Source organism: Aquarana catesbeiana, linkage group LG01 (genome assembly GCF_042186555.1).
Source record: "Aquarana catesbeiana isolate 2022-GZ linkage group LG01, ASM4218655v1, whole genome shotgun sequence".
NCBI lineage: Eukaryota > Metazoa > Chordata > Amphibia > Anura > Ranidae > Aquarana > Aquarana catesbeiana.
The window spans coordinates 119,539,554-119,564,662 of NC_133324.1; the positions used below are offsets into that span (position 1 = coordinate 119,539,554).

The window sequence follows — 25,109 nt, forward strand, 5'->3', positions numbered from 1 at the left end:
CATAAACATAAATCCATGCCACCAATATGAACAGAAATTTTATCTTTTTTGTGTTTCATAATAAAAAAATTGATTTTTTTTTATATATAGAAGTCTGCATATGATTTAATGTATTTATAGTTTCAGCCACTTGAAAATCATTGACTTACAGTTCAGTTTTATGCTGGCAGTTATAATTGAACACATTGCAAATATCAATTTGATTTCAGACCAACGAGTAGAGTATTATGTCATGTACTGAAGAGGCATTTTCTTATTATACAGACATGCAAGTGATATTCAAGCTTTATTACAGACAGCCTATTGTCCTTCAGCTGCGAGCATTAGGCATAATACAGCTAACATTTTATCCTTTATTTTTAGAAAAAAGTCAGATTGTCAAAAAAGAAAGAAAATAGCCCAACTCCAGGAACGTTGATTACTACATGCTTAAAAGCTTTAAAGGAGAAGTATAGTCAAAGCTATTCTCCCTGTACTTCTCCTATGGATCACAGAAGTAGAGTTCGTTCTGCACTCCCATGAACTGTTTTCAGCCAAGAGTGGGCTAAAGCCCGCTGTCGGCTGATCTCTCTCAGCGAGTCCAGGCTCCAGAAAGATTCAGACTTTACAGTTGCCTGGACTGGCAGCTGGCTCAGCCCCTCTGCATGTTACTGAGAGCCTAATTCAACCCCTCCCGACCCATCCACAGTCCAGTGCTCCAGTGCTGGAGGGAGCGAGGACGCCTTTTAAAGTTTATTTTTATTTATTTATTTTTTCTTCTCCATCCATCCATCCTGTCAGGTTCAGCCTCTCGCGGTTCAGAAGACCCCCCCCCATATAGGCTGTAAATCTCCTGAGGAGTGGATATCCAGTGGGGACCTTTTAATACATCAAGGGACAGGAAGTCCCCACCTCCCTGTGTGTATAGCTGTTTTCGGAATTGGGACGCGAGGAAGGAAACTGACATCCGCGGAACTGGAGTGACAGGACCAACAGTACACGCTCGTACCCCTGTAGGGGTGGAGCGCTCCGGTGAGTACAACCACATTGGGGGGACCACCAGTTGTTACAGCACGGCACTTTACACCTAAGAAGAACTTTTTGCACAATTGTTATGAACATTTTTGCACTAAATAACATATGGTTTTCTGATTTTGAGCTGCGATTTTGACACACTATTAATGATTTTTTACTGCGTATGATTATTGCACATTTATACACTATTGTTTGACAATCACTGCCTTTGGCATCTATCACTTTATATTTATTACTGTGCAGATATATTTATGTTATTTAATGGTGTTGTTTAGTATTTGCGATTTTTGCACATATAGAAGCATTTTTTCACTTATTAAGGTGTTTTCACTAAAATTAGAAAAGATTTTTCTGTAAAATAATTTTCTGGATCATATCCAAAAAAAATTTATTTAATTTAATTTATACACTTGAACTTTTTGTTAAATTCCAGTCACACTCCTAAAACAGCGCCACTCCCTATATTGTGATCTCCAAAAGTCCTGGATGGCTTGACTCCAAAGTAAAAATGCATATAAAAGCAAAGGAGAAAGCCTTAAAAAAATATAAGGTTGAGGGATCATCATCAGCATTCAGACTTTATAAAGAATGCAACAAGAAATGTAAGGGTGCAATAAGGACAGTTAAGATAGAACATAAAAGACACATAGCGGAGGAGAGCAAAAAAAAATCCCAAGAAATTCTTTAAGTATGTAAACAGTAAAAAAGGGAGGACAGACCATATTGGCCTCATAAAGAATGAGGAAGGACATCTGGTTACAAAGGATGGGGAGATGGCGAATTTATTGAATTTATTCTTCTCCTCAGTCTTCACGAGGGAATCAAGGGGCTTCAGTAACCAAAACTGCTGTATTTATCCTCATGACACAACACAGGAAGCACCTCTATGGTTAACAGAAGACAGAATTAAAATTAGACTTGGGAAACTTAACATTAATAAATAACCGGGACCAGGTGGCTTGCACCCGAGGGTACTTAGGGAACTCAGTCAAGTAATTGCCAGACCGTTGTTCCTAATTTTTACAGATCGTCTACTGACTGGAATGGTACCAGCTGATTGGAGAAAAGCCAATGTAGCACCAATATTTAAAAAGGGTCCAAAATACATCCTTGGGAATTACAGACCAGTTAGCCTTATATCAGTAATATGTAAACTCTTGGAGGGGATGATAAGGGACTATATACAAGATTTTAGTAATGAGAATGGTATCATTCGCAGTAATCAGCATGGATTCATGAAGAATCGTTCTTGCCAAACCATTCTATTAACCTTCTATGATGAGGTGAGTTGCCATCTAAATAAAGGAAGGCCCGTAGACGTGGTGTATCTGGATTTTGCAAAAGCATTTGACACAGGTCCCCATAAACATTTACTGTACAAACTAAGGTCCATTGGCATGGGCCATAGGGCGAGTAAATGGATTGAAAACTGGCTACAAGGGCGAGTTCAGAGGGTGGTGATAAATGGGGAGTACACAGAATGGTCAGGGGTGGGTAGTGAGGTCCCCCAGGGTTCTGTGCTTGGACAAATCCTGTTTACTTTGTTCATAAACGACCTGGAGGATGGGGTAAACAGTTGAATCTCTGTATTTGCGGACGATACTAAGCTAAGCAGCTCAATAACTTCTCCACAGGATGTGGAAACCTTGCAAAAAGATCTGAACAAATTAATGGGGTGGGCAACTACACAGCAAATGAGGTTCAATGTAGAAAAATGTAAAATAATGCATTTGGGTGGCAAAAATATGAATGCAATCTATACACTGGGGGGGAGAACCTCTGGGGGAATCTAGGATGGAAAAGGACCTGGGGGTCCTAGTAGATGATAGGCTCAGCAATGGCATGCAATGCCAAGCTGCTGCTAACAAAGCAAACAGAATATCGGCATGCATTAAAAAGGGGATTGATTCCAGAGATAACACGATAATTCTCCCGCTCTACAAGACTCTGCTCCGGCCGCACCTAGAGTATGCTGTCCAGTTCTGGGCACCAGTCCTCAGGAAGGATGTACTGGAAATGGAGCGAGTACAAAGAAGGGCAACAAAGCTAATAAAGGGTCTGGAGGATATTAGTTATGAGGAAAGATTGCGAGCACTGAACTTATTCTCTCTGGAGAAGAGACGCTTGAGAGGGGATATGATTTCAATATACACATATCATACTGGTGACCCCACAATAGGGATAAAACTTTTTAGTGGAAGGGAGTTTAATAAGACTCGTAGCCACTCATTAAAATTAGAAGAAAAGAGGTTTAACCTTAAACTACATAGAGGTTTTTTTACTGTAAGAGTGGCAAGGATGTGGAATTCCCTTACACAGGCGGTGGTTTCAGCGGGGAGCATCAATAGTTTCAAGAAACTATTAGATAAGCACCTGAACGACCGCAACATACAGGGATATACAATGTAATACTGACACATAATCACACACATAGGTTGGACTTGATGGACTTGTGTCTTTTTTCAACCTCACCTACTATGTAACTATGTAACTAATTTCATCTTCCTGATATGTACTTGTAAGAGAAAGTATACTGTTTCCTTTGTATTCCGTCCTTTGTGAGAAATCCCTGATGTTCCTGCCAGTCCCTCTGCTTTCCTATTAAAAACTGACCACACTAAGCAGGGTAGCACAGCGTGGTCAGTTCTCTAGCTATGCTGGGAAATCTGCCTGCTCTCCTCCAATGATCAGACTTGTCCTGCCACACCCCCACTACACAGCCTTTCACTGGGAAGATCAGTATGCTATTGCTTCTCCTTCCCCAGCTCTTGCGTAGCTGAGAACAGAGGGCATGTGATCATTTATAAAAAGGGGGAAAAGATATTCATAATGTTTTTTTTTATATCTATAGACAAATGTTTTGCCTTTCATTTCAGTTTTAAATTGAAAGGATTGTTTTACAAGGTGATCATTTACAAGGTGATCGTCATAGCTATACTTTGGCTCCTTTTAAGCGGGATAGCAGGCGCACGCGCCTGCTGCACTGGGGGGTGCTGATGCTCGTGACCAGCCGTTGCTATGACCTCCAGCCACAAGCAATCGCGAGCACGAGAGGCAGAACAGGGACATGTGTGTGTAAACACAGAAATCCCTGTTCTGTTCTGAGAGGAGATGCAAATTGTGAGTTCCTAATAGCTAGGAACCACGATCTGTCATCTCCTATAGTCAGTCCCCCCCCCCCCCCCATAGTTAGAACACTCAGGGAACACAGTTAACCCCTTGATCGCCCCCTAGTGTTAACCCCTTCCCTGCCAGTGACATTTATACAGTAATCAGTGCATTTTTATAGCACTGATAGCTGTATAGTTGTCAATCGTCTCAAAAATGTGTCAAAAGTGTCCATTGTGTCCGCCATAATGACGCAGTCACAATAAAAATCACAGATCGCCACCATTACTAGTAAAAAAATAATAAAAATGCCATAAATCTATCCCCTATTTTGTAGACGCTATAACTTTTGTGCAAACCAATCAATATATGCTTATTGGGATTTTTTTAACAAAAAATATGTAGAAGAATACATATTGGCCTAAACTGAGAAAAAAATTAGCTTTTCTTTTTTAAAAAAAAAGGGAATATTTATTATGGCAAAAAGTACAAAATATTGTGTTTTTTTTAAAATTGTCGCTCCTTTTTTGTTTATAGCGCAAAAAAAAACACAGAAATGATCAAATACCACCAAAAGAAAACTCTATTTGTGGGAAAAAAAGGACGTTAATTTTCTTTGGGTACAGCGTCGCACGACTGCGCAATTGTCAGTTAAATCGACGCAGTGCCGTATCGCAAAACATGCTCTAGTCATTGGGCAGCCAAGTTTTCCGGAGTTAATTAAAGTGGTTGTAAACCCTTACATATACCCACTGAAATGACAAGTCTTAAGTGATACACGGACATGAAATTAATCCCCCTGCATAAGTTGTACCTGTTTATCTGCAGCTCTCTCTTCCCTACAGGCTCCTGAAGCACACATTTTACACAGCATTTCTGAGTGTCCAGAGGCAGGGGGCAGGGATCTGATGTTACCCACTCTATAGCATAGAGAGAAGAGAAAAGTGTAATCTGAGAGCTGAGTGGAGGAAAAAGACACCGCCTACAAAACCTCATAGGGAAATAAGTAGGGGTGCAACGGATCAAAAAACTCACGGTTCGTATCGTTCCTCGGATCAGGAGTCAAGGTTCGGATCATTTTCGGATCAACAAAAAAAAAATCTCCCCCACTGTAATATCCACAATCTCCCTATTGGCAGAGTATTGGCAGAGTATTGGCAGAGTATATTGGCAGGGTATTGGCAGGGTATTGGCAGGGTATGGCAGAGTATTGGCAGGGTATGGCAGAGTATGGCAGAGTATTGGCAGGGTATGGCAGAGTATTGGCAGAGTATTGGCAGGGTATGGTAGAGTATTGGCAGGGCATTGCAGAGTTTTGTCAGGGCATTGCAGAGTATTGGCAGGGCATTGCAGAGTATTGGCAGGGCATTGCAGCAGGGTATTGCAGAGTATTGGCAGGGCATTGCAGCAGGGTATTGCAGAGTATTGGCAGGGTATTGCAGCAGGGCATTGCAGAGTATTGGCAGGGCATTGCAGAGTATTGGCAGGGCATTGCAGCAGAGCATTGCAGAGTATTGGCAGGGCATTGCAGAGTATTGGCAGGGCATTGCAGAGTATTGGCACTGCTGCCATCCGATCTCTCCCCTCCGCTGTACAGATCAGTACACAGAGGGGAGAGAGGAACCGGCGTCATGACATTTGACGGGGCGATCATGTGCTAAACGGCCGCCGGGTGTACCAAGATGGCCGCCGCTCCAGAGCTAGGCCGAAGCCGTGGCCTTTCCTATGGCCGAGGCCACAGAGCGCTCCGCGGATCGCGGGTGTCCCGTACGGATCAACCTCCGCGGATCGGATCACGGATCGATGACGATCCATTGCACCCCTAGAAATAAGCACAGTTGAGGCTGTCAATCACCTGCTGTGTTCTGGAGGGGGGACATCTGTTGTAATTGACTGACAATCAAGTTAGACTGTCAGAAGCGACTCATGCAGATAGCAGAGGAATGACAGAGCTGCCAGAAATGACATTTAGTGTTTTGGATTGAGACGAGTACACCCTATAGAACAGGGGTCTCAAACTGGTGGCCCTCCAGCTGTTTGCGAAACAACAAGTGTGACAAGCATGTTACAAGCACGACTCCCACAGAGAGAGGCATGATGGGACTTGTAGTTTTGCAACAGCTGAAGGGCCATCAGTTTGAGACCCCTGCTATAGAAGGATATGCTTTTGCTCATTTTTCATTTTGGAGTTTACAACCACTTAAAAACCTGCTTGTTTACAGAGATTGTGTAATCTCTGTGTGTTAGCTCAGGGGTTACAACATTGAGGTGAGAGGCCCATTATGTTCCTTGGTGGTGGGATCCAACTCGTTTGTCACCTGGATGTCATATGTGTCACGCTCTTTCTAACCGCATGTACATTTATGGACTCTTTTTGATTCTCTCTGAGCTATATGTTTATTATAAACGTTCATATGTAGTATTGGTTTGCGCTGCATTTCTTCTCTTTTATTTTTTTATGTAACGGTATTGTTAAAATTGCCTTTAGTGCTTAGCTTGCATTTCCATCTTATTGGTTTGATATTTTCTTGCGCTGATTGTTTTTTTTATTTTAGTTTTGTATCATTGCAAAGCCATTATCTGGTTTTAGTAATTGGATTTTTGATGTACCTTAGTCCATTGTTACTTTTCCTCTCACAATCGCTAGGAGTATTATGATCTGTTCTGTCTATTGTGGAAAGTATAAACTCTCAACATCCTTCGAAGTAACAAATACGGGGGGGGGCTCTGCATGGGGAATATTTGTTCTGCTTCTGCAAAATCCCAATTTTATTTGAGTAAATGTTAAAAATAAAAACCTATGACATGCTTTATCAACAACAGAAATTCAGATAAGTAATTACATTTTTTGTTTTTTAGTGACCTATTCACAAGTCAGATCTATAGTGAGGTCAGCTTCAAATTAGACATGTATTTTCCACATCGTACTGTTTCTTTTTCTCAGCTTGGCAGGAACACGATGAACTGGAAGAAATGTGGCATTATCTTTTTTGCCAATCTGGCTTGAGTTAGGAAAAAATGAATTGGCAGAAATAACCAAGGACAATTTCTGTGATACAACACATTCCACTTGTTTCAATCCAATAAAACCTACAGTATATGCAATTGACAAACACCAAGGCTGGAATAAACTTTAGCCATGGCAAAAGAAAGGTTTAGCTATGGGCTTTAAATTTGATCCATTTTTTAATAGATCAAATTTTATTTTTCTTCAATACAAAGTTTATACAAATTATATTTTGAATCTGATATTTTACAGTATATCTGGATATATATACTGTATATTATTAGCATATAAAAAGGATGCTCAGAGAGAACAGCATTAGTTGTATTCTTTCAGGCTCTCACTTAAACATTGGACAGAGCCCTTCAGAGGGCTTGCTCTATTAAAATGCGTGTAAACCCAATATCAAAAAAAGGATTTTTGCTGGTACACCCCATGTTAGTTAGATTAAGGGTATTTTTATAACAGCATTCTGTTTCTTTTCGTTAAACTTAAAACCTACCTATCCATCTTCGCCTTCCGGGTCCGCAAACTCCGGCTGTGTGACTGTGAGGCGTCACTGCACAGGGCTCTGAGGAAACGGCACATACGCCAATGGCATCATCGGCTGCATTTAAAGTAAATACCTCCTAAACGGTGAACGTTTAGGAGATATTTACAGTACCTATAGGTAAGCCTTATTATAGGATTATCTATAGGTACACATAATCAATGGAAGTTTACTTCCTCTTTAAGTGTAAGTATAAGTCTATGCAGAGGTCACCCTAGGATGCACACTGCTGCTACTGCTGAAAAAGCTTAGATGCAGATGCACAGTACACCTACAGGCACAACAAACCTTTATGATTTTCCTATTCGGTGCACTGTGTAGTCCTGCTGGTGACCAACAAGAACTGCCCACTGAGGGAATGTGGGATGTGCATACTGCCCACATTAGAGCTTCCCTATCCTGGGGAATGTAAAAGTCTGCAGGGGGACTTATTGGAATCTAGAATCCTTATATAAAGTAGAGCACCCCCCCCCCCCCCAGATACACCCCCGCATGAATAAGTACTGGATACATAGTACCCTTGTTATTCATTTATAAAAATAATTTAAAACTAAATAAATGCACATACAACATTGAAAGTGTCCTTTATTAAAATAAAATAGTAAGTAAATATTGTCTCATGAATGAATTCCAATATCAGTTATGATGGAGATGCAGATCATCATTCAGAAAGAGTGATCCCACCCTTACAACCTGTAGACTCAATGACCCTCACTACAACGATCCTCTCCCTCCAACACCCCCACTGTAAATTACAATTTCTTGGCCAGTGCTGAATGGTAATAAACCAGCCAACCATGCTGGCTGATGTCATTGACTACATATGGTCATAACCATATGTGGTCAATAACATCACCCAGTGACAGTACATATTTTTAGCCCTGATCACTGTATTAGTGTCACTAGCTCCAGGCAAAGTGTCAAAAGTGTCAGTGTCAGAATGTCTGCCGCAATATCGCAGTCCTGCTATAAATCACTGTCATTATTAGTATACAATAAAAACAAACAGAAAAAAATTCCAGTATATATTCCATAGTTTGTAGATGCTATAACATTCACGTAAACCAATCAATATACGTTTATTGTTTTTTTTTTTTTACCAAAAACATGTAGCAGAATACAAATTTATGAAGAAGTTAGATTTTTTACATTTTTTTATTGGATGTGTTTTATAGTAGAAAGTAAAAAAATAGTGTTTTATTTTTCAAAATTGTCAGTAATTTTTTGCTTATAGCGCAAAAAATAGAAAATCAAATACCACCAAATGCAAGCTCTACTTGTGGGAAAAAAACGACATACATTTTGTTTGGGTACAACGTCGCACGACCACGCAATTGTCAGTTAAAATAGCGCAGTGCAGTATCGCACAAAAAATGGGCGGGTCAATAATTTTTTAGAATTTTTTAGAATTAGAAGAAGAAGAGGAATAGAAAACTGGAGAAGGAAAAAGAAGAAAGGGAAAGGAAGAAAGAAGAAGATATGCCCTCCCCTTCCCTTTCTTCTTTTTCCATCTCCGGTTTTCTATTCCTCTTCTTGTTCTAATTCTCAGTCCTGAGTGTCTCAGAGTTTAGCCTGGTTTATTACACTAATCTAGTACGTTAGTTATTTACAGTCCATCTTAAATAGCCCCACTTGCCCGCCCCCAGGGGGAACACCCCAGTGGGTGTCTCAAAATTGCTGTTTTTTTGCCCACCAGGGCAAGTGATGTTGAGTCATGTTACATACTGCTTTAATACTCCAAGCTTACCATGTAATATCAGTGAACCTTATGTATTATTGTTTTGTTGTAATTCTGACTATGTTTTGCAATGTTATAATTGGACGCCTCCTGAGGAAGCGGCATTGGTCACGAAACTGTTGAGGCCAACGTCCTCTTTCACATCACTATGCCTTCATCCACCCATGGGGGTTTCATTTATTGATATTTTAAATACTTTTGCTTGATTGTTTACTATGTAATAACTCTCAAGTTGTCTTTGTGAATTACTATGCAAAAAATTTTTTGTAATAAAATAAATTGTAATTTTATTCTTGTCTTACTCTTTACTTGGGTACTGCAATAGTCCAAACACCTTGGTGAATTAGGGCGTTCTTGGAGTAGCCCATTTATACTCCCTTTTCCCTTTCAAACATTTTAAAAGGGAGATTTCTACAGAAAGGATACAATGAAGCAGAGTTGGAAACATTGATCCAACAAGTAGGGTATTACTATTCTAAATAAAGATCACAAGGAGCCGGAAATAATCCTGATAGTATAGTATATTTAATATGGATGCATGTACACATAAAACCCAAAAAAAGCATTAAAATCCTTACATTGGAAGCAGCTGCCAACCTGGAATCGAGCAGCAGCAGCATGATGTCAGCACTGGTGTCTCCTCCAATAGGACGTTATCAAGGGGTCCTCTAGTGTCAATCTCTACCATCTTTATGTAGCTTCTCAAAAGTACTCCATTACATGGTAATCAGTTGAACTAAATTAAAAACCAGAAGTACTCGGTCCGCCATTTTGCCAATGATACGGAGCCGGAAATAGCACCTCAGCCATTTTGTTTTAGGTTGAAGGAGCAGGTAATGGTCCAGTCGGCATTTTATTGGTGATACGACCATGAACTATTGTGAAAAAATGGACAGCGCTCATATGGATACATAGCGCAGTATGTCCCCAATTGCCAAAGTCAAACTAATTCCCCCAAATGAAATATATGTGATATAGCGCAACTCTATAGGTAAAAAACTTTATAGGTAAAACTTTATAGGTAAAAACTTTATAGGTAAAAAAAAAAAGGTCTTTTTCCTGTGTCTCTGCTATTAACCTTACAAATGACACATTTAGTGCATGTGTAGAACCCTGTCATGCTATTAAAGAATTCTACCTTTTTCGGAGGATTTATTATATTGGGTTCGATTTTATCCCCCAGGTTTGGGGGCCTCCTAAAGACTACTTGTGGGCTATCTGGAAGAATTTGTTTAAGAGCAGAGCCCTGTTTAAGAATACCCCAATGACGTTTAATTTTTCTCCTAATCTGGGTGGAGAAATTGGTGATAAAGAGGCAAGAGAAGTTTGGTTCTGTATCTTTCCTTTTTGTAGTTAGCAAAGCAAGTCTATCTATTTGTGCTACTTTTTGGATCAATGTATCCAACTCTGCTTCATTGTATCCTTGTATCCATTGTATCGTTTCTGTAGAAATCTCCCTTTTAAAATGTTACTTTGTGAAAAATATTCAGACACATTACTACAGTTTCTCGGCGTTTGCACAAATTTTCCTTTCGAGATATTTTTAAGCCAAAGCGAGTTATGAAAACTAGAGAGAGGGATATAGCTGTTTCTATCCATACTCTTAAATTATGACTTAGTAACTATATTCCCTTCCTAAACCATCAATGTTAATTACATTACATTCGTTTTTATTAGTCAATTAATTTTTTTACTTATAGAGTTGCACTATATTGCCTATATTTCAATTGGGGTAATTCGTTTGATTTTGGCAATTGGGGACATCGCGCTATGCATCCATATGTACATTTTTCTACAGTAGTCCACGCCCGTATTTCCAATAAAATGGTGACCAGACCATTACCTGCTCCTTCAACCTGCAACAAAATGGCGGAGAATATTGTAAGTTTGCCTCAAAGTTGAAACCTTATACATAGGCAGAATAAAAGTACCATCCTTCAAAAATTGTATGCAAAAAGGAGGGAAGTAGAGACAGTTGCTGAGGCTGTCTTCCTACAAAAACAGGGGAAAATGGACTATCTCGGTACCAATGAGCACAAATAGACTTTGAAAAAAAATTATTATTTATTACATATAAAAAACACACATATGATTACAAAGAATCAATAGATAAAAGAAGGAAAGAAAGTCAATACAGTATACATATACTTGGAGACTTCCAGGTAAATTTCTGGTTATGGAAATTTCTCACAGATTATATAATCCTCTACCAGTTTTACAAAAAATCACTTCATCAGGAGGATAAATCTATAAGGTAAATAACATATTTGAAAACCTGTACAAAGGATGGCAACGCTATATAGAAAAAATACATTTACAATGGGGATATATCAAGAAAAATATATAGAACAGATACAGAAAGGGTCCAAGTGCAGTCGCTTACCTAGGAGTCCAAGGCCAGAAGCATGCTTCAATCACTGTAGGATCCCCCCCATGGCGGACATGGGGGATTTAGGCGGATAAAAATATATCTAAATAAAAATATATATACAGATGGATATTAAATTGTTGTGATACCAGGCTGGTGGGAGTAAAGGAGAAAGGGAAGGGAGGGAGGGGGGGTTGAAAGCAATAAAGAAAAGAGGGGGTGGGGGGAGTGGGAAAGGGGTGGGGGAGGGGAGGAAAGGGGGAGGGATAAGGAGGGGCGGGAGGAGGAAAGAGGAAAGGTAGGAAAAACAGAGGGGAAAGGGGGGAAGCAGGAAGAGGGCGGGGAGAAGAATAGATGAGAGGGAGAGGGGGGAAAGGAGGAAGGGGGGAAAGGAGATAGGAGGGGACAGGAGGGGGAAAGGGGGGAGGGGGGTGGGGAAAAGGGGGGAGAAGAAGGAAAAGATGAGGGGTGGAAGGGGGGAAAAAAGGATTGAAGGGGGGAGGGAAAGAAGGGGAGAATGGGGGAAGGGGAAACAGGTCGAGGAATAATGCTAAAACGGTAAGTTTATAGTTGAAAAAAGCCTACCTGGTGTACCACACTATAGAGCTCAAATGTGCTCAAATTACTAGTACGCCAAGAGGGGGAAAAAGTAAGTCTAAGGCAAGTCTCCCATGGGACAAGGAAGGATAAATTCTAATGCCCTGTACACACGGTCGGATTTTCCAACGGAAAATGTGTGATAGGACTAGGGATGAGCTTCGAGTTCGAGTCGAACTCATGTTCGACTCAAACATCGGCTGTTTGCCAGTTCGCTGAACAGCGAACAATTTGGGGTGTTCGCGGCAAATTCGAATGCCGCGGAACACCCTTTAAAAGTCTATGGGAGATATCAAAAGTGCTAATTTTAAAGGCTTATATTCATGGTATTGTCATAAAAAGTGTTTGGGGACCTGGGTTCTACCCCAGGGGACATGGATCAATGCAAAAAAAAAGTTTTAAAAACGGCCATTTTTTCAGGAGCAGTGATTTTAATAATGCTTAAAGTGAAACAATAAAAGTATAATATTCCTTTAAATTTCGTACCTGGGGGGTGTCTATAGTATGCCTGTAAAGAGGCGCATGTTTCCCGTGTTTAGAACAGTCTGACAGCAAAATTACATTTCAAAGGAAAAAAAGTCATTTAAAAGTACTCGCGGCTATTAATGAATCGCCGGTCCGACAATACACATAAAAGTTCATTGATAAAAACAGCATGGGAATTCCCCACAGGGGAACCCTGAACCAAAATTAAAAAAATAAATGATGTGGGGGTCCCCCTAAATTCCATACCAGACCCTTCAGGTATGGATTTTAAGGGGAACCCCGAACCAAAATTTAAAAAAAAATCGGCGTGGGGTCCCCCCAAAAATCCATACCAGACCCTTATTCCAGCACGCAACCTGGCAGGCCACAGGAAAAGAGGGGGGGAAGAGAGAGCGCCCCCCCTCCTGAACCGTACCAGGCCACATGCCCTCAACATCGGGAGGGTGCTTTGGGGTAGCCCCCCAAAACACCTTGTCCCCATGTCCCTCATCCCCACAACCCTTGGCCGGTAGTTGTGGGGGTCTGCGGGTGGGGGGCTTATCGGAATCTGGTAGCCCCCTTTAACAAGGGGATCCCCAGATCCCGGCCCTCCCCCCTGTGTGAAATGGTAAGGGCCTACCATTTCACAAAAAAACTGTCAAAAAAAATGACAAGAGAGTTTTTGACAATTCCTTTATTTAAATGCTTCTTCTTTCTTCTATCTTCTATCTTCTTTCTTCTTCGGTTTCTTCCTCCATCTTCTTCTTCTTCTGGTTCTTCTGGTTCTTCCTCCGGTGTTCTCGTCTAGCATCTTCCTCCACGGCGTCGGCGTCTTCTTCCCTTCTTCTCCTCGGGCCGCTCCGCATCCATGATGGCATGGAGGGAGGCTCCCACTGTGTGACTCTTCTCTCTTCATCTTTTTTTCTTCATCTTCTTCTCTTCATCTTCTTGTCTTCATCTTCTTTTCGGGCTGCTCCGCATCCATGATGGCATGGGGGGAGGCTCCCGCTGTGTGACGCTTCTCCTCTTCTGACGGTTCTTAAATAACAGGGGCAGGGCCACCCGGTGACCCCGCCCCCTCTGACGCACGGGGACTTGACAGACTTCCCTGCGGCATTCCCCGTGACGTCAGAGGGGCCCTTCTGACGTCACGGGGAATGCCACAGGGAAGTCCCCGTCAAGTCCCCTTGCGTCAGAGGGGGCGGGGTCACCGGGTGGCTCCGCCCCCCATTAAAGAACCGTCAGAAGAGGAGAAGCGTCACACAGCGGGAGCCTTCCTCCATGCCATCATGGATGCGGAGCGGCCCGAAAAGAAGATGAAGACAAGAAGATGAAGAGAAGAAGATGAAGAGAAGAAGATGAAGAGAAACAGATGAAGAGAAAAAGATGAAGAGAGAAGCGTCACACAGCGGGAGCCTCCCTCCATGCCATCATGGATGCGGAGCGGCCTGAGGAGTAGAAGGGAAGAAGACGCTGCCGCCGCGGAGGAAGATGCTGGACGAGAACACCGGAGGAAGAACCAGAAGAACCAGAAGAAGAAGAAGATGGAGGAAGAAACCGAAGGAAGATAAAAGAAAGAAGATAGAAGAAAGAAGAAGCATTTAAATAAAGGAATTGTCAAAAACTGTCTCTTGTCATTTTTAACATTTTTGACAGTTTTTTTGTGAAATGGTAGGGGTACTTTTGTACCCCCTTACCATTTCACACAGGGGGGAGGGCCGGGATCTGGGGGTCCCCTTGTTAAAGGGGGCTTCCAGATTCCGATAAGCCCCCCGCCCGCAGACCCCCACAACCACCGGCCAAGGGTTGTGGGGATGAGGCCCTTGTCCTCATCAACATAGGGACAAGGTGTTTTGGGGGGCTACCCCAAAGCACCCTCCCAAGGGCATGTGGCCTGGTACGTGGCCCCTCTTTTCCTGCGGCCTGCCAGGTTGTGTGCTCGGATAAGGGTTACATAGTTACATAGTTACATAGTTACTCAGGTTGAAAAAGACACAAGTCCATCCAGTTCAACCATAAAGGGTCTGGTATGGATTTTTAGGGGGACCCCACGCCATTTTTTTTGGCACGGGGTTCCCCTTAAAATCCATACCAGACCTGAAGGGTCTGGTATAGATTTTGAGGGGGGACCCCACGCCATTTTTTTTTTTAAATTTTGGCCGGGGTTCCCCTTAATATCCATACCAGACCTGAAGGGCCTGGTATGGAATTTAGGGGGACCCCCCACATCATTTTTTTTTAAATTTTGGTTCGGGGTTCCCCTGTGGGGAATTCCCATGCCGTTTTTATCAATGAACTTTTATGTGTATTGTCGGACCGGCAATTCATTAATAGCCGTGAGTACATTTAAATGACTTTTTTTCCTTTGAAATGTCATTTTGCTGTCAGACTGTTCTAAAAACGGGAAACATGCGCCCCTTTACAGGCATACTATAGACATCCCCCAGGTATGAAATTTAAAGGGATATTACACTTTTATTGTTTCACTTTAAGCACTATTAAAATCACTGCTCCCCAAAAACCGTCCATTTTTAAAACTTTTTTTTGCATTGATCGATGTCCCCTGGGGCAGGACCCAGGTCCCCAAACACTTTTTATGACAATAACTTGCATATAAGCCTTTAAAATTTTGAACTTTTGATCATTCATGTTCATGTCCCATAGACTTTAACGGTGTTCGCGTGTCCGAACAAATTTTTTGCCTATTCGCAAGTTCTGATGTGAACCAAACAAGGGGGTGTTCGGCTCATCCCTAGATAGGACCTTGTTGTCGGAAATTCCGACCGTGTGTGGGCTCCATCACACATTTTCCATCGGAATTTCCGACACACAAAGTTTGAGAGCTTGCTATAAAATTTTTCGACAACAAAATCCGTTCAGCAAATTTCGATCGTGTGTACACAAATTCAATGCACAAAGTGCCATGCATGCTCAGAATAAATTAAGAGACAAAAGCTATTGGCTACTGCCCTGTCTATAGTCCCGATGTACGTGTTTTACGTCACTGCGTTTAGAACGATCAGATTTTCCGACAATTTTGTGTGACAGTGTGTATGCAAGACAAGTTTGAGCCAACATCCATCAGAAAAAATCCATGGATTTTGTTGTCGGAATGTCCAATCAATGTCCGACCGTGTGTACAGGGCATAAGAGTGTAGAGCATGGGTAAATTATCACAGGCTTGTTTCGATGATCACATGGAGAAAAGAACAGGTAAAGAAAAGTTTGCAATCCCTGCTCTACACATCCAGACAGATACTGGTCCAACTGATCAGATCTGGGGGCATAGGGCAAACAAAGATTGTATCAGTAAGTGACATTGCGCTGTACAGTGTCTAACGACAGCGGACAGCCAAGGCTAGTGAATAAGTAGTTGCCTTGGGAGATGGTTCAACTGGGCACCCCCCCTTGGAGACACAGAGGATCCGCGATGCTCACTGGCAGATGAAGGCCCATTTATGAGCTCCCCAACCTGAGGTGGCGTGTGACGTCACCAGGTCTGTGAAACCACGCTGACACGCAAGTGTGCATCATATATGTCAAATGGGCGGGGTTGCCCAAAACGTGAACGATACAAGTGTGGAGCCCAGGGAGGAGGCCATCTCCACTAGGGGATTCACAAGAGTGACAGAGCAAGTATGGCCAATGAAGGACAGAAAAGAGGGCTCAGGCTAGTAATACATGAAGTTCAAAACAGTTATAATTGGATACAGGCATAATACAGAAGATTAGACAACATTAAATTCCTACCACATAGGGTTTATGTAAAAAGTATAACAGGAAAATCTGCGCTACCCCCACACAAATGAAAATATCCCAAATGAAGAAGCTAGATACCTTGCATATCAAAAATGCTGTGAAAAAGGTGCTGCAACCTAAAAACCCTGACTATAAGGTTTATCAAAATGTGCAAAAAGGATTAGGTGCGCTACCTAGAGAAACACTTTGAAAAGACAAACCTAAGATTTATCTGTAGAACAAAGGGTGATTATCAAATGAATGAAAATAAAATAAACACAATACAAAAATTAATTGATATAATCAACAAAAGTTCATAAATATTGAATGTGAAATAAGTTCAATAAATGTGAAACCAAAAGAAAGATTTTCCAGAAGCTAAGTAATGTCCTTATAAGATAGCATCCAATGGGGCAAGTTTCTCACAGGGAAAAAAAAACCTTCAATTATAAACCGGAGATGTGGTCTTCACAATTCACTATGCTCAGCAAAGGTAAAAGGAGGCTGCTTACCAGATCTGTGGGACCCCTATTATCAGAGCTCGAGTGTAATGGATCATCAGGCGGCAAACTGCTGATTCAGACTTCCAACAAACGAACAGCTGATTCACACTTCTGATGGGGCTCTCTCCTCATCAAGCAGGTCTGGACATCTTAGCGCTGGTACAGCAGGCTGTGATTTGCTTATCTCCTTTAGCCAGAAAGGACCACTCGTAGCATATAATAGGCAAGAAAAGAGGAAAGAAGGTGCTTCGCAGTGCAGCAAGTTTAAAAACTTCCTTTATTTTCAATTCATAGAACAGCTGACATCCTAAGAAGCATTATCCGAGCAACAAATTTCCAATGAAAAACTCAGCCGCGGCAGGGGCCAGCCAGCTGGTATGTGGTGACGTCAGGTCCTTCAGCTCCACCCGACACTGCGTTTCTCCGTATGGGGCATTGACTGGGAAAGGAGAGAGGGGGGGGAAATATGTTTTCCCCCTCTTTCTGGCTCTGTATCTTTGGCAAAATGGAGGACTGAGTACTTCTGACTTTTAATTTAGTTCAACTGATTACCATGTAATGGAGTACTTTCGAGAAGCTACATAAAGATAGTGGATGTTGACACTAGAGGACCCCTTGATAACCCCTCTAGTTGACACTAGAAGAACCCTATTGGATGAAGTGCTGACGTCACACTGCTGCTCGATTCCAGGTCGGCATTTGCTTCCAATGTTACAATTTTAATGCAATATTTGGGGTTTTTATTATTATTATTATACAGAATTTATATAGCGCCAACAGTTTACATAGCACTTTACAACTTGAGGGTAGACAGTACAAATACAATACACTTTAATACAGTAGGAATCAGAGGGCCCTGCTCCTTAGAGCTTACAATCTAATAGATTTTATGTTTTATGCGTACATGCATTCATATTAAAAATACTATACAATGAGGATCATTTCCCACTCCTGGTGAGCTTTATTTACCATAGTCATACCCTACTTGTTGGATCAATGTATCCTACTCTGCTTCATTGTATCCTTTCTGTAGAAATATCCCTTTTAAAATGTTACTTTGTGAAAAATATTCAGATACATTACTACAGTTTCTTCGCATTTGCACAAATTGTAGCTTCGGGATATTTTTAAGCCAAACCGAGTTATGACAACTAGAGAGAGGGATATAGCTGTTTCTATATGTACTCTTAAAGTATGACTTAGTAACTACAGTGGGGACGGAAAGTATTCAGACCCAAATATTTTTCATTATTTGTGATATTGCAGCCATTTGCTAAAATCATTTAAGTTCATTTTTTCCCTCATTAATGTACACACAGCACCCCATATTGACATAAAAACACAGAATTGTTGACATTTTTGCAGATTTATTAAAAAAGAAAAACTGAAATATCACATGGTCCTAAGTAGTGCTGTCCATTTCTTCTGATCATCCTTGATATGGTTCTTCACCTTCATTTAAGTCCAGCTGTGTTTGATTATACTGATTGGACTTGATTAGGAAAGCCACAAACCTGTCTATATAAGACCTTACAGCTCACAGTGCATGTCAGAGCAAATGAGAATCATGAGGTCAAAGGAACTGCCTGAAGAGCTCAGAGACAGAATTGTGGCAAGGCACAGATCTGGCCAAGGTTACAAAAAAATTTCTGCTGCATTTGAGGTTCCTAAGAGCACAGTGGCCTCCATAATCCTTAAATGGAAGACATTTGGGACGACCAGAACCCTTCCTAGAGCTGGCCGTCCGGCCAAACTGAGCTATCGGGGGAGAAGAGCCTTAGTTAGAGAGGTAAAGAAAAACCCAAAGATCACTGTGGCTGAGCTCCAGAGATGCAGTCGGGAGATGGGAGAAAGTTGTAGAAAGTCAACCATCACTGCAGCCCTCCAGCAGTCGGGGCTTTATGGCAGAGTAGCCTCTCCTCAGTGCAAGAGACATGAAAGCCCGCATGGAGTTTGATAAAAAAAACACCTGAAGGACTCCAAGATGGTGAGAAATAAATTTCTCTGGTCTGATGAGACCAAGATAGAACTTTTTGGCCTTAATTCTAAGTGGTATGTGTGGAGAAAACCAGGCACTGCTCATCACCTGTCCAATACAGTCCCAACAGTGAAGCGTGGTGGTGGCAGCATCATGTTGTGGGGGTGTTTTTCAGCTGCAGGGACAGGATGACTGGTTGCAATCGAGGGAAAGATGAATGCGGCCAAGTACGGGGATATCCTGGACGAAAACCTTCTCGAAGAGTGCTCAGGTCCTCAGACTGGGCCGAAGGCTTACCTTCCAACAAGACAATGACCCTAAGCACACAGCTAAAATAACAAGGGTGTGGCTTCACAACAACTCCGTGACTGTTCTTGAATGGCCCAGCCAGAGCCCTGACCTAGACCCAATTAATTATCTCTGGAGAGACCTAAAAATGGCTGTCCACCAACGTTTACCATCCAACCTGACAGAACTGGAGGGGATCTGCAAGGAGGAATGGCAGACGATCCCCAAATCCAGGTGTGTAAAACTTGTTGCATCTTTCCCAAAAAGACTCATGGCTGTATTAGATCAAAAGGGTGCTTCTACTAAATACTGAGCAAAGGGTCTGAATACTTAGGACCATGTGATATTTCAGTTTTTCTTTTTTAATAAATCTGCAAAAATGTCAATAATTCTGTGTTTTTCTGTCAATATGGGGTGCTGTGTGTACATTAACGAGGAACAAAAGTGAACTTAAATGATTTTAGCAAAGGGCTGCAATATAACAAAGAGTGAAAAATTTAAGGGGGTCTGAATACTTTCCGTCCCCACTGTATATTCCCTTCCTCAACCATCAATGTTAAATCAAGAAAGTGTAGTTCCTTGTTACTGTATGGGTAAATCAATTCAATGTTCTTATGATTGTCATTTAAAAAATTCATGAAATCCTGCAACGACTATACACTTCCTCTCCAGATGAAAATTATATCATCTATGTAGCTCTTGTAAAAACACAGGACGGGTCATTGTTTACCATAAATTACTTCTTCCCATAGAGACATGAATAAATTGGATTGGCGCAAATTTAGCGCCCATCGCTACGCATTTAGTTTGTAGGAAGAATTGGTTATCGAACCAGAAGTAATTGAAAGGAATAGCAAAATCTAACAACTGAAAATTGGCAAAATGGCGGACCAAGTACTTCCGTTTTTTTATTTAGTTCAAATGATTACCATGTAATGGACTACTTTCGAGACGCAACATAAAGATGGTGGACACTAGTGCTGAGTCTGCAGAAGTCACGCCGCTGCTGGATTCCAGGTCCAATATAAGGATTTTTATGCAATCTTTGGGTTTTTATGTGTACATGCATCCATATTGAAAATACTATACTATGAGGATCATTTCTGGCTCCTGGTGAGCTTTATTTACCATAGTCATACCCTGATGAGACGTGTTGCCGGATGGGTTTACTCTTCACTGGATGACAGACACATATCTAAGGCATGCATGCTGCTGTAATGGCAGCCATAATTTCTGGTGAGTGCTCAATTCACTGGGGCATGGTGGCTGACCTTGGAGCACTTTGCTGGATTACCTATGTTCACTTCAAGAGGTGTTAATGATGGTTCATTTGTATTGCTGCACTGGATCTTTCTAAAAAGTCTTCATTTTCTCACTGGACTTTACACATAAGTATTTTTTGTTTCCATCATGGAGGATTATATTCATTAATTGAGGACTTTTTTTCCTTTCACTTTATATTGATTCTTTGCTGATTCATTTCTTTATTTTTTGGCACTAAAAATTTGTTTGCACATTGTTTATATAAGTTGGGTATACTGCTTATTTGTGACAGTGGCCACCTTACCACAGCGCTAACACACACATAAATATGACCTCTTCAAAAAACACACTTTCACCATACCAGGCTGACCCAAGCATGTTCACATGGCTGGCTTTCTCTTGTACAACTTGGCCGACCCTCTGCCAAGTTTTTATTGTAGCTTGTATCCACTCTGAAAAAATTCACCGGATTTTTCCTGGTGACAGTTATCTCTAAAACAGAAAGGAGGTGGAATTTCTGCATTTTATCGTGGTAATGAGAGCATGAGGGGAAGTCATCCAATGGAGACAATGGTTCTGGTGACTGTTTAAGGAATGTTTTGGCTTTACATACACTCAGGGCTGGACTGGGATAAAAATTTGGCCCTGGAATTCATCCAGACTGGCCCACTTTAATTGTGCAAACAAGCACAAAAACAGTATATAAACTATACACAATTGTGCAAAAAAAAAAATAAGTAGCATAACATCCTTAAGGAGTCCTCACTAACCTCTTTTATTATTTCACTTATTCTCCTCTGTATTTTTCTCATCTTTCTCACATCACTGCGTGAAGATGAGGCAGAACCAAGAAAGCCATTACTTTGACAGGCTGTCACTGAAACCGGCCCACTGAGCCATCGGCCCACCGGGAAACTCCCTGTAGTCCCCATGGCCAGTACATGCCTGCATACACTCATACACTTTAATATGATTGTATAGTTTGTAAACAGTTTTTATCCTAACTGCCATTTTCTCTATATCTAATGTGACATGAATAACAGTGAAGAACTGTCAGAAGTTGTTAACATGATGCTGTTTTCTGAATGACTTGTGTCATTTATATGGCGCTTAGACCCCAAATACCAGAACAAGCATATTTAGAATTGCTTTCTTAAAGGATCAGTCCACACAGAAATTATATTTCAGTTGTTAGGTCTGGTGGGATAAATCACACATTTACCCCTTTTATCTCTTGGAGAGTGTAGAAGCAAGCAGTGGTGGCCCATACATAAAGGGCACAGACTCCCCTATCCATACGCCCAGCCCCCTGATCTACATATCAGAGCGCACTGGACCATGGATTCCAATGCAGGGTGTTTTTTTGAAGCACCTAATTAGAGCTAGAGGCGATAGCGAATTAATTTTTGCTATTTTCACACTAAAGTTCTTCCCCGCCAATCAGGAGGCAGGTTGTGAAACCTGTTTCCCGAATGGCCAAAGCATCAGGCGATCCTTTTGGATGCCTAGCACTTTGGCGGAGGAGGAGACACAAGCTTGACACAAGACACAAGCTTGAGGGGCGGGCACCGGAGCTGCTGCTGCCTGCACTCCAGGAGAGGAGGAGAGGACACCAAAGCCCCACCACATGAGCAGGTAAGTCCCAGACTGCCACGGGGGGGTGGTTGATGTCAGTGTTGCGCTGCCGGGGGGGTGTTTTTGGTTTGCCACCCCCCCAAAAGAGGAACCCACCAGTTGCCACTGGCAGCAAGATCTCCCCTGTTCTGGCTCTGTTCATGCCTACCAGTCTAGACCTGGATGTCAGAGTAGTTGTTGTGCCCGCATACAGCATGATACTTTGCCTGGTCAGTGCAGAATATAAGAGATATGTGTCATGAAAAGTACAAACGGAATAATTATTTGTATACTGTATGTTCAATACATGTTTCTGGATAATTCCTGATGCATTCTCAATAAGAGTCTAATCCATATATAATTGATCTCTTACAGGTCTTGCAGTTTCATGGCCAGTAATCTGAAATAGATTTGTTCAGCTAGTACGTTAAAAAGCTTAGAACGGGAGTTAATTTCACCTTTTTGCTTATTTTGAGAGAATATCCTCCCCTCAAGTATAATGAAGGGTCTCCTCAGATTTCATTTGTTCTTTGCAATAAAAAAAAAAAAGGTAAAGAACTTAGTGAGAGGACTTCTCCTATTTCATTTGGACACTGGGATCAAAGAAAACAGTAATGCATCTGCCCATGAATTAACTTAAACCTCCACCAACTAGAAAAAACATGTTTGGATGTCCTAGAGCTCAAAGGGGGGAGATTGTTGCAAGAAAAGTAGCTGCTGCAATATCCTCTGGAGATCAATTCTACAAGTTCACTCATTTTTAATTGACTGGTATACCTTTACAATGAACGCTTGTCCCATGGATCGCTCTGGCTCTGAGCCTTAACATTACAATAAATTCCCCAGCACTCAATCTAACAAGCCAGAACAGAATACCTAACAATATGCTGTTTCTTAGTGGGGACATAAGAAGTGAAACACCAAACTAAAAATCAGGTTGGTTTCAATTCACTTTTTGTTAACCACTTAAGGACCTATTTTTCGAAATCAGTGTTTACAATTTAAAATCATTTTTGTTTGCTAGAAAATTACTTAGAATCCCCAAACATTATATATATATTTTTTCAGACACCCTAGAAAATAAAATGGCGGTTGTTGCAATACTTTATGTCACACAGTATTTGCGTAGCGGTCTTACAAGTGCACCTTTATTGGAAAAAATACACTTTTTGAATTAAAAAAATAAGACAACAGTAAAATTAGCCCAATTTTTTTTATATTGTGAAAGATAATGTTACGCCGAGTAAATTGATACCCAACATATCACGCTTCAAAATTGCACCCGCTCAAGGAATGGCGGTCTAGAGGAGGCCTAGGGCTAAAATTTTTAAACATCCCTTGTGGCAGGACCTCTTAAATGTGAGATCTGGGGTCAAAAAGACCTCAGATCTCATATTTACACAAAAACGCAATAAAAAAATAAAATAATTAAATGTTATTTGAAACAAATTAATAAAATTCCCCTTTAAGAGCATTGGGCGGAAGTGCCTAACCCCATGAAATTTTCCACATTTTGTCATGTTACAACCAAAAACATACAATGTATTTTATTGGGATTTTATGTGATAGGCCAAAACAAAGTGGCACATAATTGTGAAGTGAAAGGAAAATGATACATGGTTTTCAAAATTTTTTACAAATAAATATCTGAAAAGTGTGACGTGCATTTGTATTCAGCCCCCTTTAGTCTGATACCCCTAACAAAAATTTAGGGAAACCAAAAGCTTTCAGAAGTTACTAAATTAGTAAATAGAGCCCACCTATGTGTCTTTTTTTTTTTTTATTTGGACGAAAAGCATCAGTTCAAGTTCTGCCATCATCATTGCGTCTTTCCATGTCCTTTAAGAACCTTTTGATTACATCTGAAATGTGAGTGTTCCATTTTACCTTCTTTTTATTAAACAAAGTTTAAACGTTATCACACTATGTGGAACCTTTTTTCATTTTTGGTTTCATCGTGTGAGCATAAGGATATCCTCTGGCCCTCCTTCTCTCCACTTGAACCACATCCGCTTGTCCATTGTGAATTTGCCATTGACCAGTGCCGTTTAAAGTCTGAATTGTGATTCATACAATTGCCTTCATACAATTGGTGGCGGCTCTTTCCACAAGATTTCCTTTTCAATATGTTTCCACTGATGTCATCCGCTCCACTGATGCTTCGGAGATGTTAACTTACTGACACTGTCCACTGATACCAGGACTTTTTTGATGTAACCCTTATTCCTGCTGTATATTACTACACATTCACGTGGTGGACATTATTTATATGATTCATAGTTGTTTCTTTATTATGTTATTATTGGTCATACACTAAAATACCACCATTTTCTATTAGTACAGTATATATAAGCACTGCATTTTTTCTTTTTGTATATATTATTACCAGCTTGGATATACATCTAGTTTAGATTTAGGAACACTGAGATGGTTTCTAAATCTAATTTTAACTCAAATTTTAGAAAAAGTTAAAAAATGGTTTTTTTTTTAGGTTTTTTTTTTGCAATGTTTAGAGAATTGCCTCACCTGTATGCATCTTGCTACTGGGCTACTGGTAGATATAAATTGCTTTGAGCAGCTGCCTTTTTCTGGGTTAAACCATTTATCCACATAAATCCAGGGTAACCAAAATGACAATGACATAGTTTGTAGCTTTCCAGTCTTTATAAATAAAGATGGCACAGGACCAGCATGTCTGTCTCCATGATGGCCACTCCCAGAGAAGACTATCAGGCCCGCTGTCAGTGATAATGGTAAACCTTCTGTATCAACAGTTGGAGGTATGCGGTATGAGTTCACATTGAGGCAAAGATTCTACACTCCTGATAACCTGATAATCTGCAGCCCAAGTTCCACATATGGTTCTTGTTGTTGTGCAGCC

General features: G+C 41.1%; 1 long non-coding RNA gene across 1 annotated transcript in view; it reads left to right on the top strand.

The window, feature by feature from the left end:
• The first annotated feature begins 398 nt into the window (after positions 1–398).
• The window catches only part of LOC141111829 (uncharacterized), a 131,044-nt gene continuing 106,333 nt past the window's right edge, over positions 399–25,109 (top strand). The window contains exon 1 of the long non-coding RNA XR_012236499.1: positions 399–1,011. This is a non-coding gene — a long non-coding RNA (uncharacterized lncRNA). The remainder of the gene's footprint in view (positions 1,012–25,109) is intronic.